Source organism: Vicia villosa, linkage group LG2 (assembly GCF_029867415.1).
Source record: "Vicia villosa cultivar HV-30 ecotype Madison, WI linkage group LG2, Vvil1.0, whole genome shotgun sequence".
In the NCBI taxonomy this organism is placed as follows: domain Eukaryota; kingdom Viridiplantae; phylum Streptophyta; class Magnoliopsida; order Fabales; family Fabaceae; genus Vicia; species Vicia villosa.
Genome location: NC_081181.1, coordinates 201879192 through 201894254, shown reverse-complemented (window position 1 = coordinate 201894254; position 15063 = coordinate 201879192). Strand labels below are relative to the sequence as shown.

Here is a 15063-nt window from a genome sequence, read left to right as displayed (position 1 = left end):
GGAAAAAAATATTCCTACTACACTTCACAATGAAACTTGTTCGTTTCATTTTGCGATCAGACCCATCAATCTCTCTTTATTCAAAATTCCTCTTCTTCTTTGGTCTAACAGGTATCTTCCAATACTTGGGTGGTTGCACATTTGGATATGGTGTCTTAACCCACAAGTTTGATCTATTTATACGATAGAGCACATGCTTATGTAGTGACTTGTACCTTGAAATCCTATAATACTCGGGAATGTAACCATCAATCTTGAAGTTCATACTTTTCATAACTGACAATGCATGAACACATGGAAGTCCGGTGAGTTCCCATCTTCTGCATGCACATACATGATCTTTCAAGTTTATAGAAAATTTATCAGCTTGATTTTCCAAGTGCTTTACTTCGAATATGTGTTCATCAGACATCTTAAAAAGACAAGTCAATTGTTCACATTTATCAGTATCCAATATTTACATATAAGTAATAAACAACGACAAGCCAATTTTACATACCTTACAAGCCATAAGTTGGTGTATATGCTGGTGACATCAATTTTTCTTCTAGTATTAGGCAATATCACATTATCATCTAAAGTTTAAAATCTCATTATGTTGGTTTCCCATCTCTCCATAATGTATATTCTGAACACTTCAAACATAGTGACTAGTGGTTTTGCCCTTGCCTCAAGAATCACACTATTAAAAGATTCAGGTATGTTGTTGAGAACAACATTACACTTGTTTGTGGTTTTAAAATAAGATCTACTCAAAAATCTTGGTGGAGTCTTCATCATATGTTTATATGCTTCTTCATTGATAGCCATTATTCCTATCATCTCTCTTTCACATGTTTGTGAGTGTGTTGATTTGGTAGTCTTCCATATGGTCTCCTTCAACATCTTTCTAGGATACAACTTCCTAAAATTGTTTATAGGTAGCAGGTAGCAACAATATGTTTACAAAATAGAAAAATAAATGCATATTTACCTTTTGTTGATTTGATATAAAAGTGTATGAGAGACATGCATCCCTACCTCCAAGGTCATCAATCAAAAGCTATATAAAACCAAATCCACTTATCCTTTTTTCACCCTCCACTACCTGATACATCTTCTGCCCGTGGTTATAGAACTTTTGGGAAGCCCTATCCTGAAAATTTCTAAAGAAAATACCGTTAATAACAAGCAAAGATGGAAATAATAAATTTCAACTGATGACAAAAAAGTAATAAGTCTAAGCAATGTTACCTCTCTGTTCCAGACATGTCTGGCGGTATGATTAGTGTACCATGTCAACATGGATAAATCGGAAGGACCCCCTGGGTAATTCTCAGGCACATCATCATAATGCAATGGGTCAACACCATTAGGAGGGGGCACAGGAGAACCAGCATAATCCGTAGGTGGCACAGGAGATCCAACATCGGCTGGAGGTGGCACAGGAGGAGCAGAAATATTCCGACGACGTCTGCGGGGGGAGGGCATCTGTGAAGTAAATGATTATTTCAAGTTTATTTTAAGTTTGAAATATATGCATTGTTAGTAAAAGAGTGAGATCTAAATGATTATTTCAAGTTTATTTTAAGTTTGAAATTTTGGTGGTCATGACACTTAATATTATAAATTAAATATTGTTAAAACAACATTATTTATCGTAAACGAATAATTTATAAATTTCTCGTGGTTAATTTTTGAAGCTTTTACTGTTAACTTGGTTTAAAAAAATAATAATCATGTCTATGGATCTCCGCATGGGGATCCGTGGGGACCCGCGAGAATCCGCGGGGACGGGGATGGGGGATAAATTCCCCTGTAGCGGGGACCCGAAGCGGGGATGGGGAATAGATTCGATGGCGGGGACCGTAAATGCACCTACAGAATGTTCTGCAGCACAGAAACGCAACAATGGCGTCTATTATTGTTCACTTTCTTTGAAAAACCATTTTTTAGCCCCAGATCGTTTGTTTGACACAACAACAAATAGCTACATTGTCTCTAAACTATGTTTCTAAAACTATCTAATGATTTCTACTCCTAAAAACGTATTCAAACTCTTTTACGGGAAGTACTCGAAAATACCTCGGAAACTCGAAAATTTACCGATTAAATTGAGTTTTGAACGAGTTGGAGGGTGTTGATCTTTGATGTTGATGTTCACTGTCGAACTCGAGAGAAATAAAACAAGTTTGGTGGAAATTGATTTTTGAAGTTGAGAGAGTTTGAGTAGAGAAGATGAAAAATTGTTGATAACGAGGGAGGAAAAGAGTCTAGCGCGAGTTTAATACAAATTGTTTCGGAGGTGCATAAATGAAAATATTCCGCAGATCCACCTACGGACAAATCAAATTTGAGAAAAAAATAAGGTGCGTCCGGAGATACACCTCCGAAAGTAGAAGGCATTTTTGAAAACGCGCATGGTGCCTAAAAAGCCCAGGAGTGGATTAAGAGTTTCTCTTAAATTTGGACATGATAGATATCTACCACCCAAATTAAAGGGGAATGTTGATTACCAAATCAAGTTCGGATCCTTCTGATTGTACAACTATTATTATGAAATAATTAGGATTGCAGTTATAATTTTATTTTCTGAATTAGGATAACATTTATAGGGAATCAATTTTCCTATTTTCAGCATTATTTGTCCTATACTCCTATTTATACTCCTTATATAACAATTTTTATGCATCAAGTAAATAAACAATCCTTTTTCCGCCGTATGAACCAAAGAAAAACAATCCAGAAGCATAAAGACTATTGACCAAAAGTACAAGGTAACTAGCCAACCAAGAACACATAACCAGCAATTCAAAAAATATGCCAAGAACACTCCAAATCAAGCTAATTTATTAATTATAAAGAAATACTTGGCTTACAAAAGACGGATATCCTATATACTAACAATCATATCACTATTTATACATAGTAATTACTTATTAATTAACAATGATAATGAATTATTATTTTTTTATAATAATGTGTCACTGCTTAGGTGAGAGATGTTGTGTTTTGGCTTTGGTTGTAAAGCATATTTAAAGTCCCAGATTATAAAGATCAATTTCTTTTAACTTTGCTCGAGAATTCTCATTATCCTCTTCTTAAGTAACCAACCAATTGTAGGGAAGCTGAATTTTAGGTCCAGACCTACTGCTTTCTTGAACAGAATCAAAGTAAAGACTGTGTTCATCTGACATTGTAAAGCAATTCAATAAGCCGAGGGCAGACTCTATACGAAATAACCCAAATGGATTTTTAATTATGCTCTTGATTAACATCCTCATTCCCCATTTCTTTATGATCAAACCTGGACAAGCTTTAAATGTGATATGAGCTCCTGTTTTCACAAAATGGCAATGCTCACTAGAGATATAGATTAGCCAAAGATGTTTGGAGCCATCAACTTTGTCCAGTTCCAAGTTAAGCGGCATGTCAAAGCGTTCTTCCGTATGCTCGCTTTCGAAAGAAAGATAAAAAGGATGTGGTAATGCCGAGGAAAATGTATCTTGTAGAGAAACAGAATTTGCAGCACCACTGTTTACCTCAAATGCCACATAGAAAGCAAAACCAAACCAATTCTCAGTCTCTTCAGATGCTACTATCCTCACTGTTGACCCCCCGTCAAATCGGTGATTGAACCATCCTGGAGTGTTGTTCCAATTCCAAGGAACAACAATGTCAAAGCCACACCGAAAGTAATGGGGATGCTAGTACCAGAAGATAAAAAAACATACATATATATTAGAGCTAGAGAAGAAAAGAAGGCATATAGAGTATTGGCCAAGAAAAGCACAAGTTAGAACAGAAAAAAGAAAGAAAAGAAACACTAAAACATATCAAAGCTAGAGAATTGGAGAAAGGTAAGCAATGTACACACCTTAAGTAGTCTTTGTAACCATGTATATTGTATATCTGCAGATTGGGTTTCAGGACTTTTCGTCATCTTGGGGCAGTCAAAAATATATAATCCTGACCTATAGTCACGAGATCCAGAAGCTATTTTAAAGTATCTTCCTCCCGAAGAAGCACTTTTTGAAGGTAGCCATTGAAAAGTTTGAAGCTCGTGACAATGAGATAAGTTTAAATATGCTAAACTTTCAAGACGATTGATTTCATCGGGTAGTGAATCAAAGTTATTTCCCTGTAGGTTTAGTCTTTCTAAACATTTTAACCCTCCAATAGCAACAGGTACTTGATGAAGACGACAAAAGCTTAGGTCCAAAAAAATCAAAGAATGCAGATGACGCGAATATTGGAAAGTACTATGTTCTAATGGTAGAGTTTTAAGTTTCAAGCACCCATGTAAATCTAGAGTCACAAGAGATATCATCCTGTTACTGTTATTGGGCATTTCAACAAGATTTGTACAGTCTCTCAAACTCAGGAATGTAAGATCTGCAAGAGCCCCAATGGACTCATGAACTGTGGATAAACTCGTACATCCATCCATATCAAGGTACTCGAGTTTTGATGCCCCGGTAAAATCAGGTGTCTTTTCTAGTTTTGTACAACCAGAAAGGCGTAGAACTCTCAAAGAACTTAATCTCGATACACTACCAAAATCAAGGTCAACCAAACTGCTGCAGTTTTGCAAACTTAAGAAAACAAGTTCGGTAAGATGTCCAATTGAGGGATGGACCTGTATTAAGTTTGTGCATCCTGTAAAATCTAGCCGCTCCAGTTTTGGGGTCCAAACAAAATTTGGAGTCTCTATTAAATATTTGGAGTTGCTCAAATCCATCCTTTTCAAACTGGGAAATTCCTATTCAGAGAGAATTAACCGCCACAGGTTAGCATGCCTTTAAACCAATTAAAAATGAGAAAACTAATTTTAGAGTACCTTGCATCCTTCCCACAGTCGTTGAATGCTACTATCAGGTAGATTCAATGCTACAAGATAATTAGGCTCAAAATTTGATGGCAGAGAAGAAAAGGGGTATCCATGCCACAAAAGAAATCGCAGGTTGTTGGAAAGAAAATTGAGATTTCCTGAAAATTTGTTATGATACAATATGAGCAGTGCGAGGTTCTTCATTTTTGAAAATCCTTCGGCCCTGCATTTGGAGAAATTTTCTTTCTGATCTAGAACTATGCCTCTAACATTATTTGTTCCCTGGAAAAACAAATAGAACAAACATAATGCATAGACAAAAAAAAATGAAATTACTTGAACTAACCCTTTTAGAAACATAAAATTATCTGCATGTCCTATATTAAATTTTTATACTCTTAACTGAAATAAAAAAATTATGGAATCAAAATGTGTTACCGTGTCTGTCATCAAGACATGATTGAAATCCTTGTATTGCCATAATCCAGTCCAAGATCCTGGCTCATCGGGAAAATTGTTCCTCGTGATTTTCTTCCCCAATTCCTGTAACATTGCATGCATATGAATTTCCTGGTTTTTAATGGTTATAAGTGATTTCTCAAGCATGATTTGAATTCCAATATGGGCGTGCAATTCACAAGCATCTAGAATACGCTTGACGTAATCTTCCCTTTCCCCGTTAAAGAAACAAGCAATGTGCAAAAATATTCCTTTCTCCTCGTGTTGTAATCCGTCAACACTCATCTGAAGCACATCCATAACATCATTGTTTGGATTGTTCCTCAACCTATCCAATGCATCTCTCCATTGGGTAGCATCTCGGGTGCACAAGAAAGAACCGACTACTTTAATTGCCAATGGAAGATGCTGTGCATATCTGAGTACCTCGGGAATCAACTCAACACAACTGCTACTTTGCTCTTCACTTTGGAAGGCCTTTTTACAAAAAAGTTCACAAGCATCATTACTATTCAACAATGGAACCTCATACACTTCATGCGCTCCAAACACTTTTAGAATATGTGCATCCCTAGTTGTAATGATCATTCTACTTTCTGTGTGAAGAAGTTTGGGATCAATTGCCAGCTCTTGCACTTGCTTTAATCCATCAACGTTGTCGAGAACTATGAGCACATTTATGTTGCTAAGTCTATTTCCTAAAATCGCAGATACTTCAGAACTGTATCTCTCTAGATTTATCTCATTGAAAGCTTGACAAAGGATTTGTTTCTGAATAGCAATAGCACCGCCGTCTTTATAAATTTTGCTTACATTCTCAATGAAACAACAAGCATCAAACATACAAGATATTCTATCATACAAGACAGTAGCAAGTATCGTCTTGCCTATTCCACCCATCCCTTTAATTCCTATAACCCGAAATTCATCATCCTTTGAGCCTAATTTTAAAAGAATTTTCAGTGCTTCTACTCGAGGTTCAATCCCAACCAGGTCATCAAATCCAGATAATTTATGACCTAATGTTTTTATTACCTCCTGAACAACACTTTCAACCACTTCAAACTCCGGCCTGAAAGAGAGCGGAAAGATCAAACACTAAACTATTACCTAAGAAAACACTATACGACTTAGATATGTTAACAAAATTATATAGAATAAGAATAACTTGTGACACTTACATGTCCTTGACATGCCAACCAACTAATGCAGTCAAACGAATCATAGCTCTCCTCCATCTCTTAACCTTGTCTAAATCATCTTTGAATTTCTTCGTGTGTGAAAGAAAAGCTTTTTGGTAAGGTCCACTTTGTTTTCGTACATCCGATGGATCAATATGATAGAAAACGGGGAAAACTTTGTGTTTGAATTTATTAGCACATTCAGCAATAGCAGCCATTTCTTCCAAACACCACGTTGATTCGGCGTATCTTTTTGAGAAGACAACAATAGAAGTTTTAGAATTCTCAATTGCATGTAGAAGTTGTGGTGAAAGGTATTGTCCTTTCTCAAGGCGCCTGTCATCTTTGAAAACAAAGATTCCTTTTTTGGCGAGATGAGCATAAAGATGATCAACGAAAGTGTTGCGTGTGTCAGGACCTCTAAAGCTTATAAACACGTCGTATCTATAGTTTTGAGTGAAACTAGAATCCATGGAAGAAACTGTATCTTCCATCATGCTGAAATCTGATAACGAAAAATGATCCAACAGAGTCCAAAAAGGTTGCAGGAGTGTGGAGCTCCATGAGAGAAACAATTCTGTAATATTTGAGTTTGAATCCATCTTCAAAAAAGTCACTGCAAAGCCAATGGATGAATGATTTCGTTCATGTGAGGAAGAAAGAAGTATGAATGAGTTTATAAATGAATATACTACACATTATTTCCATCTGAGGTAGTATCCATCCTCCTAGCAAAATTCTTTATTCAAGAGTGAAGACAAAATAAAATGGGTGTGAAAAGAGCGGAATAAATATAAAATGAATCCTGTTCACATATGTAATGAATCATTTTCACATGTGTATTCATTTTCATTTTGATATTTTATATTACTAACTTGACTCAAGTAAGTTTGTTCACACACTTCTTTTTTTAAGTTATATGAATATTGAAAAGTTCAAACCAAATCAAAATTACAATAATTATAAAGATCCAACTCATATAATGTATTAATATAATCAAAATTATAAAGAAATTTCAGGCAAACGGGACAATAAGTTGGCTATTACCTTTTTTTTGATGGCAAACCAATCCTCTTAAAAATTACATTTATTATCCTAGTGTTTACCAGAATTTTGATAAACGTTTGCTACTCTTCTAAAATTGATGTTTTGGTTACTTTAGGACGACGCAAAGCCCTCACTTGAATTTAGAGTCACATAGTACACTTCGCTTATAGATCTAAAATTCATACTAGAGAGTCTCCTAGAATACTTATAAAATCAAAGAGTTGTGAAGCTTAAGTACCGTTCACCTTCGAATTCGATTAATAATGAAGGGAAGATCCATTTCAACAAGTTTGAGCTGAAGACCGATGAAGATATAAGGGTTGTGTGGAGTATATTTCACCATTACGAAACAAATGGTCGAATTGAAATGGATGCGACAATTGCAAAATCGATTGAAAATATTCTAATGTTGTTGGAATGTCCTAATGAAATGTAATGTTAAATTTATGTTAACGATTATATATGTATTGTTAACGATTATAGGCAATTCAAATCTCTTCATGAATATTTACTAATTTGCATATATAGGCAAAATAGTGTATGAAATTTAAACAATTAACACAAGCACAAGCACAAAACGTGGAAATCATTTGACAACAACCTTAGAATGGCCAAAAAGCACCCTATTCCAACGTAGCTGCATCAATATATGAATCAAATTAACATCATTTCAGTGACAGTAAAAAACTAATTCCATAAATTGATTGTTCCCTCTCAATTCCACCTACAACTCTAATTATTGTACGATTATGCTTGAGTAGCCGCTTAAATTGCTTCGCTAGCATCTTATTTGAAGCAAATGTTTAGCATCCCATTCTGAATTTGTCCAACATGAACATGAGACTACGAACCCACTTACGAAGTTGAAGAAATTCCTAAATTGCAACAGATAACAACATCCATCCTCCACAAACATAGAATGACAGTACCTATCATGTCTTCATCCACCTGATAAGGTTCAGGACAGAACCTAACCTCAAATAATCAGGCATCTTCACTTTACAAAAATCAAAATATTAAAAATGTCTCAACATATTAATTTTAGTGAAATTATTAGATAAATTTGTAATGCAAAAGATGGATATGCTATACTAATAATTCATATCATTAGTTATAAAACTAATTATTAATTGGCAATGGTAATAAGTTATCACTTAACAATATGTCACAGCTTAGGTGAGATAATTACCTCAAGGCTCACAGAACGTGTTGTGCATTTTAACTGTAGTTGGCATACCTAAAGGCCCAGATTAGAAAGATCAAATTCTTTTGACTTGACTCCAGATTTTTCAGCTTCTTCCTCTTCAGTAACCAACCAATTGTAAGGAAGTTGGATTTTAGTTCCAGACTTCGTGCTGGTTTTTTGTACATAATCAAATAAAAGTTGGGGCACATCAGTGTCCGATGAGTGCTCCAAAGGGAGAGGATGTGATATCTTTAGATCCTTGATTACCAAGCGCAATCCCCATTTCTTTATTGACAAACCTGGGCGGGCTTTAAATGTAATATGCGCTCCAGTTTTTAAGAAATGGCAGTGCTCTTGAGAGATATAGATTACCCAAAGATATTTGGAGCCATCAATTTTATGCAGTTCCAAGTTAAGCGGCATATCAAAGCGTTCCTCTGTGTGTTCACTTTCAAAAGAAAGATATAAAGGATGTGGGAGTGCTGAGGAAAATGAATCCTGTGGCAAACACGAACTAGCAGGACAGTTTTTTTTTACCTTAAATTCCACACAGAAGGCAAAGCCAAACTTCTTGTCAAACTCTTCAAAATCTACTATCCTTACTATTAAACCACCATTAAAATGGTGATTGAACCATCTTGGAATACAACTACGTGATCGAGAAACGGTTTTATTCCAACCACAAGGAACAACAATGTCAAAGCCACCACGAAAATGTTGGGGGTTCTGGTACCAGAGTAAAAATAACACATAAGTGTATTATAGCTAGAGAGTGCAAAAAAATGTTATATATTTATTAGCCATGAAAAGTACTAAGTAGCTTGCAGCTTGCAGATAATGATTAGTAAACTAAATGCAGCCAACAAAAATATAATTACTACTACATCGGAAAACCATTCTAGAATAACTTCTTAGTCATGAGAGCATGAAAAAAATATTTGAGTTTATGAGAATGCAACAAGTTGGTTTAAATATGTTGCATTAGAGGCCTTCCCGATTGCACAAGTTAAATCGGGATTTTTTTTTTGTAAAAAAGAAAATGCAATGAATGAAAGCTAGAGAATTGGGGGGTGTAAGCCAGGGGCGGAGCCAAGGCCCAGCTAGCCCGGGCAGGCGCCCGGGCTCAACCCCTATTTTCTTTGTACTTCCCCCAATTTAATAGTCGATTTTCAGACGAAATCAGGGGCAAAATTAGTAAAAATAGGGTGTGAAAATTAAAACAAATAAATAATTAATGGTGTAAATTTTTTGCCCAGGCTGCCTAAAATTCCTGGCTCCGCCACTGGTGTAAGCAACGTACTCACCTGAAGTAGTCTTTGTAACCATGAACATTCTATGGATTGGTAGTTGGATTTTACAATGAACTTAGGGCAGTCAAATATATAAAATCCTGACCTATGATCACGAGATCCCGCTGCTATGTTAAAATATTTCCCTCCAGAAGCACTTTTTAGAGGTAGGCCAGGTCCAATGCTTTCAAGCTCATGGCAATGAGATAAGTTTACATATGCTAGGTTGTCAAGAAGACCGAAACAAATAGGTAGTGAACGCAATTTGTTTCCTTGTAGATTTAGTCTTTCTAACTTGAATAACCATCCAATAGTATTTGGTGCTTCATGAAGATTGCAAAAGCTTAAATCTAGACAAACCAAAGAACTCATATCATCAGTATGAGGTAATTCCAAGGGTAGAATTGTAAGACCCGAGCAACCGGAAAAATCTAGAGTTACAAGGGACGCCATCCTCTTAATCCTATCCGGCATTTCAACCAGATTAGTGCAGTTTCTCAAACTCAAGAATTTAAGCTTTGTCAAATCCCCAATGGATTCATGAACTTTGGAGAAAGTTGTACATTCATCCATATCAAGGTATTCAAGATTTGATGCCCCGGTAAAATCAGGCGTCTTTTCAAGTTTTGTACAACCGGAAAGGCGTAGAACTCTCAGAGAATTTAATCTTGATACACTACCAAAATCAAGGTTGACCACACTGCTGCAGTTTTGCAAACAAAAGAAAACAAGCTCCGTAAGATGTCCAATTGATGGATGGACGTGTAATAAGTTTGTGCATCCTGTAAAATCTAGGCGCTCCAGTTTTGGGGTCCAAAAAAACTTTGGAGTCTCTATAAGATACTTGGAGTTGCTCAAATCCATCCTTTTCAAATTAGGTAGTTCCTATAAAGAGAATGAGCAACCATCAGTGAAAAAGTTTGAATAAGACTTGAGTTTTATTAACTTGACGTAGTGTGATTTCAAAATCAAGTGCAAATTTTTATAGAAAAACATTATGTAAGTAATAATAAGAGTTACCTAATCTCTCGGGCTGAAGTTATTATATGATAATTAGGCAGTTAGAAGTAATTTAATTTAGTAAGACACTTAGGTGGTGTTCTTATAGGATTAAGATGTGTGATAATCAAGGTGTTGCAACACTCACTAGTTACAGCAGTAATAGAATGATGAAATTGCTCGAAAACTAAATGCTATATTTTATTTTTATATAGTGTTTTGATATATTAGTTATTATTTTATATTCTTATGTTTTTAGGAACTTTTTGGACCAGTGAGATTTGATACATGAATGACTAACATCTATTTAGAGTATTATATTAGTTTAATATTTTCTTTTGGAAATATAATTAAATGAATGGAGTTTTTTTAATTTATTTTGTTAGTTAGTTTCTCTTCTTCTTCCCCTTTCTTAGTCTTAGAATCCTAATTCCTATAGTTTTCATAACCGTAGCATAAAAAAAGCCTAACAAATACCATATCAAGTAATTTCAAATGATCTTTTTAAAAACTATTTTTGAAAAAATAACTAGATGTAGACTACATAGCTACAAAATTTAAATGGAAAAGGACTAGTATTAAAGTACCTTGCTACCTTCCCACAGTTGTTGAATGCTACTATCAGGCATATTCAATTCCACGAGATAATATGGCTCAAAATTTGACGGCAAAGAAGTAAAAGGATATCCATGCCACAAAAGATATTGCAAGTTGTTGGAAAGAAAACCCAAATTTCCTGAAAAGTTGTTATGATACAACATGAGAAGTACAAGGCTTCTCATATTGGAAATCCTTCAGCTCTGCATTTGGAGAAACTTTCTTTTTGATCCAGAACTATAGCTTTAACATTGTTTGTTCCCTGGGAAAAGAATAGAGTAAGCATAACATAGACAGAAAAAAGAAAGAAATTACTTGACCTAACCATTTTAGAAACATAAAAATTTACATCTTTTCTTAGAGTTTTGATAGTGCTCTCTTTAAGAGCCTATCAATCAAAGACTTGAGTTTTAATAGCTTTAATATTATTAAATGAAATCCCGTATTGGTACCACCACTAGCATAAAGTGAGCTCAACATAAAATTTCATTTAATAATAAAAATAGCTTTAATAAAAATTCTGATTAGCTTTAATCATTAATCATCAGATTAAAAAATTGTTCCTTTTTGTTTTGTTTTTGTTGTCTCACTTTTGTTTGGTAAGGCCTTTCGGTTCCTAGGTGGGTAAGAACTAAGGGGTCCAGATAATCTGGAGTTTGACCGAGAGATAAGTAAAGTTTAGTCAATGATTGTTATAGTCAAGATTCAAACTCGGATTCTCCCAAACGATTTATCCTTAATTAAAGTTCAGTAACCACTTGAGCCCAATCACTTAGTTATATTTAGTCCCTCTATTACATGTCCATGTTCTTCAAAAAAACAAAAAATTGTCCAAATTAGTCAACATATTATATGAAATTGGTGTATCTTTAATGAGCAAAATAAACAGTTGAGCCTAAAAGAGAACACATTACACACCCCACATGAAATAATCAATTATTATTATCATTTACCCCATATACCCCCACACAAGTTAAATTCAGTCAAAAAGTATAAATACATCCTCTAGTTTTGGAAACATAATTTATTACCGTTCCTGTTGTCAAGACTTGATAGAAATCATGGTATTGCCATAATCTACTCCACAATCCTGGTTCTTCAGGAAACCGGTCCCGGATGATTTTCTTGCCCAATTTTTGTAACATATCATGTATATGAATCTCCTGGTTTTTAATGGTAATTAGAGATTTCTCAAGGATTATTTGAATTCCAATGTGAGGGTGTAATCCACAAGCATCTAGAATTCGCTTAACATAAACCTCCCTCTCCCCTTTAAAGAAACAAGCAATGTGCAAAAATATCTCCTTTTCTTCATGTTGTAGTCCATCAACACTCATCTGAAGCACATCCATAATTTGACTGTCTGGATTGTTCTTCAATCTATCCAAAGCATCTCTCCACTGAGTAACATCTCGGGTACACAAGAAAGACCCCACTACTTTAATTGCTAATGGAAGATTTTGAGTATATTTTAGTATCTCTGGAATCAACTCAACACAATCGCTGCTTTGGTCTTCGCCTTTGAAGGCACTTCTACGAAAAAGTTCACAGGCATCATTATTATTCAACATGGTAGCTTTGTGTATTGTATCTGCCCCATATACTTTTAGAATGTGCTCATCCCTTGTAGTTATGATTATTCTACTACCACTACAAAGTAATTTAGGATTTATACCCAATTCCTGCAATTGCTCTAATTTATCAACGTTGTCAAGAACTAGAAGGACCTTAATGCCACTGTGAAGCCTACTTAGCATAATCCCGGCTATTTCACAAGTATCGTATGACTCTAGATTTCTTTCCTTAAGAGTTTGACAAAGAATTTGTTTTTGTACAGCAACGACACCACCATCCGTACAAAGTTTGCTTGTGTTACTAATAAAACAACGAGCATCAAACTGATAAGAGATTCTATCGTACAAAACTGTAGCATGAGTTGTCTTCCCGATTCCACCCATCCCCCAAATTCCGAGAACTCGAAAGTCATCATCCTTTGAGCTCAATCTTAGAAGTTTTTCTAATTCTTCTATGCGAGGTTGCATCCCAACAAGATCGTTGGTAAGCCCTGAAAATTTATGTTTCAATGTTTTTATTACTGCTTGAACAATTTTTTCAATCTCTATAGACTCTGGCCTGAAAAAGGAAAAACAAAAACACAAAACTATCACTTTAAATTACAACATATATTACTAGAATGTTTATAATTTATTGAAGGTAAAAGAGAGCAAATTGGACTATGAAAGTTGACATGATGACATGCTATGAAGCAATGACACATATATAGGACATTGCAATTTAAATAAAGGTCTGAAACCACTGTTGTTATTAAGGATGCATTGGCCTCATTTCTCCATAATATCATGGATCGCGATGCAATTATAATCTTTATTGCAACAACCATTTAAAACTTAATAAGGATCCTCTTCATTTTTCAAAAGAAATGTAGGTGCTAACTAGATATTTATAAATAAAAATGATTGAATATAACTACATGGATGGAAGCGTCTCCCGGATAGGAAAACGGAGAGTCCGACCCTAAAAGTGGGATAGCGGGATGACAGCTATATGATTATTTTTCCAGGCAAATTACATTAATAATATTAATAACTATAAACATATATTTATGGAAAAATTAAACCAATAACTCAACACCCATACAAAATTCATAAATTAAATTATCAACAGAAAAACTTAATAAAAAGACTCTTGATTAATTCAAGATCAACAAGTTTTAATAAAAAAAAATATCAGTGTAAAACATACTGTATTTAATTAAGAAAAAGAATATAAAAAAACAGGAATATTGTAATAGATCGGAAGTTTCTACCGAATTACTTTTGTAAGATCGAGAGGGGGTGAGAAGGGGTGACAAATCATAACCAAAATTGTAAGATACTACTAAAAGGAATAATAAAGGGAATTGAAGTAGAAAATGTAAAACAAGTGGCAAGAAAGGGAATAACACTTACTTGTTCCTGACATCCCAACCGACTAAGTTAGCTAAAATGTTCATAGCATTCATCCATCTCACAACCTTGTTAGGATCACGTTTGAACTTCTTCATGTGTAAATCAAAGTAATGCAATATATCATTATCCATTCCTCACCAAATAGAATTAATATACTAACAGATTGTAAGAAGGAAAGTCAACGAAGGAGGGTTCCGCGTAATGACAGACGCAATATCATTATCCATTCCTCACCAGATAGGTTGGTCCACTTGAATTTGGATCCACTCCTCAGCAGCCTCATTGTCTGGCTCTTCTTAACCATTAGATTGGTCATACACATTAGATTAGAATTTACAATTTAATTATTTGTATACAATCAAATCTTTTATAACTAAAACAAATCTTATATAATTATTCCTTAACAATCTATTTATATATGCATATTAAAAATGATTAAGTGGTCTCTTTTTTTTTTAATTTATTTACTACTGTGATATTTAATTTCTAAAACAAAAGAATATATAATCTAATGTCTTTTAAATAA

At 34.6% G+C, this 15063-nt stretch overlaps 2 pseudogenes; both read right to left on the bottom strand.

The window, feature by feature from the left end:
• Positions 1-2390: 2390 nt before the first annotated feature.
• On the bottom strand, positions 2391-8822 carry LOC131653622 (disease resistance protein RUN1-like; annotated as a pseudogene).
• On the bottom strand, positions 8023-14800 carry LOC131653626 (disease resistance protein RUN1-like; annotated as a pseudogene).
• Between the last annotated feature and the right edge of the window lie 263 nt (positions 14801-15063).